This window comes from Mustela nigripes, chromosome 8 (assembly GCF_022355385.1).
Source record: "Mustela nigripes isolate SB6536 chromosome 8, MUSNIG.SB6536, whole genome shotgun sequence".
In the NCBI taxonomy this organism is placed as follows: domain Eukaryota; kingdom Metazoa; phylum Chordata; class Mammalia; order Carnivora; family Mustelidae; genus Mustela; species Mustela nigripes.
The window spans coordinates 2,675,269-2,681,047 of record NC_081564.1 but is presented as its reverse complement, the minus strand read 5'-3'; positions in this window follow the sequence as shown (position 1 = coordinate 2,681,047).

Genomic DNA, 5,779 nt, shown 5'->3' with positions numbered 1-5,779 from the left:
CAGTGACTACCCCCAACTCGGCAGCTGTCTGGCCACGTGCTGGACCCACCCAGAGGAAAGCAGCCCCGCAGTCCGACGGTGCTCTACTTCACGGTGGCGTCCGGCAGGTCAAGATGGCTGGGGAAGACCCCACCCGTGCCCACTGACAGCCCTCGGGGGCCCGAAGACCAGAGCTCCCTGCCGGCCGCGAAGGGCGGGACTAGCGAGGAGAGTGTCACGAGCCCCTCGCACGTCGCCCGCCGGCCAGCACGCGCTTCATCCTGCTCCTGCGGCCGACTCGCGTTCTGGCCGAGCGCCAGCCCTCTCCCTGGACCCTGGATCCCATGTGTCGCCTACTTAAGGACACTCCCATTCCGAAAGTTGTCCTCTGGCCTCCTTACGGTGTTACTTTGCGTCTTGCACTGGATCAGCAAGACGATCGGCTCATTTCACGGCGGTCACTGCATCTTTCCTCTTTCCGCATTTGCTTCTCTCACTTCCTCTGATGGCACCTCTCCTGCTCCCTGCATTCAAGCAGAACCACTCTCGTCCGGACCACCAAGAGCGTAAGCCGGGGTTCTGCAGAGAATCGGAACCAGGAGAGCAAACGCATCACCCTGTGCGCACACTCACGCACGCTCACACGCGCCACCTGAGCTTGCGGTCTGTCTCTCTGTCCACCGGCACGCAAATCCCGGCTGGGAAGAGACTGGATATTTGTCACCGATCGCTTCCTCACCAGCAGCCTGAGCAGCAAATGGCACAGGGCAACGCTTGAGCCATATTTGTTAACATGCATACCAGGGGCTCTTTTTCCTCCTCTGCACCCTTCGAATTCCTTTTCCCGAGACAGCTGGACTTTGGACAGACACCGCTCACTCTGTAACCAGGAAACAGGAGCAGACAACCATGTGTTAGTACATGTAAGGGCCGCTGGCCCAAGAAAGTACCACACACACGTTAGCCGATGAGGTTTTCTCTGCCCCGATCAAGGTTCAAGTTGCCACAGGTTGGGGAAGAAGCTGGAGCAAGAGCATTCCGCAGACGAGAGCGAGGCGGAGGTAGCCAGCATCTTCCACGGACCATCTGGGAGCCCCGAGAAGCCTGGGTCAGCAGCCAGAGTCGCCTCTCCCTCCCGTCCGGGGGAATGTCTGACCAGAGATGGCCAGGGAGACGTCTGGTTCGGAGGTACAAGTGCAACCTCCAGGATGGGCTCGAAGACCGTGGGAGAATGTCGGAGCCCAGGACACCCGGGAGAGCTGCAGACGTGAAGACAGCTTCCCTCTCTTGGCTACAGCGGGATTAGGGAAAACCGACAGGACGTTCCTTTCCGGGCATGGACACTGGCACTTGTCACCTGGTAGGACTATGGAAGCTGAACACGGCCCAGCTGGACTACATACTGCTGGTGGCGGAGACCGAGTCTACATGGTCTTTGCCGGGTCAACAAAGAGGCACATCGCTGGCAAGCCGGTTCGGGCAGGAGTACAGGATCTCAAGCGGGGCATCTCTGGCAGCGCCCGGATCCCAGCTGAAGACACAGGCACGGGAATACGGACAAGGCCTGATGCGCTGGTGACGAGCACAGTCCGGTCCAGCTCTTATTCGTGCTCGGGGCAGGTGTAGGAAGATGTCCTTCTGCGTGGTGACGCTGGGACCAAGTTTCTTTCCACCTCGTGGTTCTGTTCCCCTTCGGGGCCTCTCCATTCAGCTGGCGGACGGGGAAGGAGAGCTAGAAGGTTTCCCTTTGCTGGCACACATCAGCTTCCGTGCACCTTGACCCGAACGAATTCTGGGCATTTGCTCTGCTGAACTGCGAGGGACGTTTAGCTTAGCCGTGGTCCCAAGAAAAAAAGAAACTGGGTTTTGGCGAGCCCCCACAGGTGCGTGTCCTGCCGTGCCCTCGCCAGTGGGTAGGCCTGGGCTCACCTACGCTCGCTGGCGCCGGAAGCAGGGCTGTGAGTTCGAGGAGGACAGCGGCGCAGGAGGGACAATGACACATCGGCGGCCCGGAGGGCTCCCCGATGACTTGGATGCCGGCCGCAGAGCCTTGAGCGTGTCGCCTGCAAGTGCAGTCCATGGAAACGGTGGTGAGTATTTTTAGCAGGGCCACAAGTTCCCTTAAGCAGCATAATTATCGCAGTTGGAGACGTCGGAGAACGGCGAGCTGAAGGAGGAGCAAGTCGGCCGCGAGCGTGGAAGGTGGCGCGCTCTGTGCTGTTTTTGGGGCTTCGGAACAGAACGGTCCTGCGGCTGCCTTCACATATAGACGCAGGGCTCGATCGTCCTTTGGGGAGCTGTAGAGACATAATTTCTCTTCAGTAGAGATGCTAAGTTACTCTGACCCACACGGCTCACACTCGGGAGGGAAGAAAATAAATCAGCACTCTGCGGAAAATCTTTCCTCATTAGGCCTGGCTCTGATGAGGCCCCGTGGGTCTTGCCGGTCTGAAGGCAACACACAGGCCAACTTCCCCAGAACGAACAGAAACCCGAGGTTATGCAAGAGGCTCCCAAACGGGGCCGTCTGAAGGGAAACGGATCCTCGCAGGAGGGAGGTGGTGGGTCGGAGTCACCGGGCTCGGGGGCAGGAGGTGGAGCGGACGCACGGGGCAGGGGAGGGCCTGCCGGGCGGACAGCCAGGCCCACACGCACGCCTGCACGGGGACACACGTGCTGTGACCCACCTCTGGGGCTGCACCCCATGAGGACATGTTGTCACATTTACGCAGCCAGACACGAAAAATTATTGCAGCAAACGTGCTCCGCGAACCCGTACAGTGGCTCCTCGTTCTTAGACCGGGAAACGCTTCTGCTGCAAACCTACATAAAACACTTGTGAATTGTAGAGATTTGTGTCATTTTATCTTGGAATGGTGGGTGAGAGCCTGTTGACTGGAGAGGGCGCACAGAAGCTCTCGGCACAGCCGCCAGCACGTACAAGAACTCAGCGGATATCAACGTGACATCTTAGGAGCTGGAAAGGGTTTAGAACATCCCTCTGGCAGAGCCAACAAGAGAAAGAACTGAGGAGTGACAGTGACCAGCCAGGAGAACCCTGCAGAGCCTGACCTGGGAGGCGCTCAAGCCACCTGCTTCCGGTCACAGGAGGAAGGCGGGCGTGCATGCGCCTGAGCGTCAGAAAACCTTGCCTGGACCCCAGCATCTCTTTGTGCAACGACCTTGGACAAGACACCTGACCTTGCTGTGCCTCCTGGTCCTCATCTCCACCACGAAGACGCTAAGTGCTCTTTCTCCCGGGCCAGCTGTGACGATAGTAGAGGCCGTGCCCGGGACGCCACCACTTTGTCAGCAAGGGGCAGATGGTGCAGACAAACCACATTTGGGGAAAAGCTTGTATGTCCAAGGGACAGTCAGGGAAGGAAGTCACTCTAGGAGACATTATCACGGTCCCACTCAGAATGTAGCTGCCTCCTGGGACAGGCTCAGAGAGGTAAGGTCACTGGCCTGATGTCACACAGGACAACCTTCACAAGGCCTGCCTGCGGACTTCTGTCCTCTGCTGGTGCTGTCTGTCCCCTGCCATGTTCTAACACGGGCGCAAACACTCCACATTTTCTCAGGGTCAGAGTCAGCGTGAACTCGGGGGGAATGGAAGCCTGACGTAGTATGCACGGGAGATCGGGACCACACTTACAACTCTGTGGCTGCTGCCCCATGTCCCTCCGAGAGCCAGCGCCCCGTGGGTGAGCGGTGAGGCAGGAATACCAGTCTCGTCCTCAAACGCGGACTGACCTTGAGCGCTCTGCGAGCGTGCGGTATCTGGCCCTGGGGCAGAATTCAGAAATGGTTGTCCCCAAGTGTCCTTCCTGTGCTTTAAGATGCCACCAGGCCCTGAAAGCTGGTAAGCTACTGAGGACAAGGTTGTGTGCTGCCCGCCAGGGATGCCGTCCCAGTGGGGACATCTGTGGAGTGAGGCGGAGCCCGCAGACGGCACACACAGTAGAAACCACGGCCCTGCTGCCTTGACGCGGAGGCAGCAGATCGGGTCATTCAGACAAGTATCTCCGGCTGCCCAGTCTCTGGGCCTCATTGTGCCTCCACCAGGAAAAAAAACCATCACTCCAAAGCAGTTTCTACTGTCTACATTAAAGAACTCTCATGGAAAGAAAAGGAATGAAACAATTTTTTTTCAGTTTTCATTTTGTCTCATTCGTTCATTTTTTAAATTGTGGTAAAAGACGCAAAACACAGTATTTCTCATTTAGCCACGCCTGAACGTGCAAGCCGGCGACATCATGCACGCCCACGGTGTTGCGCAACGGTCACCCCTCTCTACACCCAGATCGCATCCAGCATCCCCAGCAGAAACTCTGGCTCCCCGGCCTTCCTGCCCCCCCCCCGCCCCCCCCCCCCCCCGGCCCCCCCACCCCCCCCCCCCCCCCCCCGGCCTGCAGCCCGGTATCCCTACTCCGTTTCCCCGTGCGGGTGAGTGATACCTGCTGTAGCGCAGACCCCACTGCCCTGATCCACTCATCTGTCGACAGACGCCAGGCTTGTTTGCACCTTCCGGCCCTCGTGTGCGACGCTCCCAGGAGCGCAGCAGAACAAACGTCTGAGTCTCTGCGTTCAGCCCTGCGGGAGCATTGCTGCGGGTCCCGCGCCCGACCCGCACGGGCAACCCAGCTCTTCCTTCCACCCACATGGTTTTCTTCTCCTCTGAAGAGGCATCAGTGAACTTGCTGTATTTAACTGTCCCTCCTTTATTCTGGGGTTCTCCTGACTAGTTTTTCACCAAGCCCCTTTTAGTATTTCCAGAAAATTAGACGCTCACTTACAACCGGGACGTCGGCTAATGCCTTCCCTTCCTGCCCCTGCCCCAATCCCACGTGGAAATGGACCAGTCCCGTGTGCCACCTGGCCGGGTGGTGGCAGCCAGTCTCACCGAGCCCCGTCTGAACGAACGGATTAGAGTCACTTTTCTCTGGTGATACACCGCATTCTCCTACGACATGAAGCATCTTAGCTGAAAACAGTTTCTTTTCTTTTTAGGGGGTAGGAGGTGCAGAGGGAGAGGGAGACAGACTCTCCAGCAGACGACCCGCTGAGCACGGAGCCAGACACGGGCTCCATCTCACAACCCCGAGATCGTGACCTGAGCTGAAATCAGGAGTCGGATGCTTAACAGCCTGAGCCCCCGAGGCACCCCAGAAAGCAATCTCTAACGCAGGGATTTCTGGCAGCAAGCCACCGACGTGGAGGGCAGGAGGCTCTGAATTGGAGGCTTTTTTTTAGGTTTCGGAAGCCCCGACATGCGTGCCCATCAGTCGGGTCTGCGAGCTGTGCATTCAGAAGCACCCACGGCCAGAAACATACCCCGCCCGCGCGCCCCAGCCTGGCAGCTTTGCCGGGGGCCCAATGGCCCCTGAGAGAGGAGCTGCTCCTCACAGCCGCCGGCTGCTAGTAACAACCAGGATATCCCCCCAAAGGTCACTGTTGTTGTTGAAAGATGTGACATTTTTTCAGTTGGCTAATGACGAGCTGGGGATTTGACGTGTGTCGGTCTGTGGTGCTCAGATCAGGCAAAGACACACGGCCCAGAGAGGAATTTCAGACCAGTGGGGAATCGGGAGAAACCCGCTCCTCACCCCAGCTGGTCACCATGAGTCACAGCGGTGTCCTGTTGGTCCTTCCCTCTGATGGGGCCCGGACGCACAGCTGGCCATTCTGCTTTCCTCAAGCAGGGATTTTTTTTTTAAAATTTTTATTTTTGATAAACATATATTTTTATCCCCAGGGGTACAGGTCTGTGAATCACCAGGTTTACACACTTCACAGC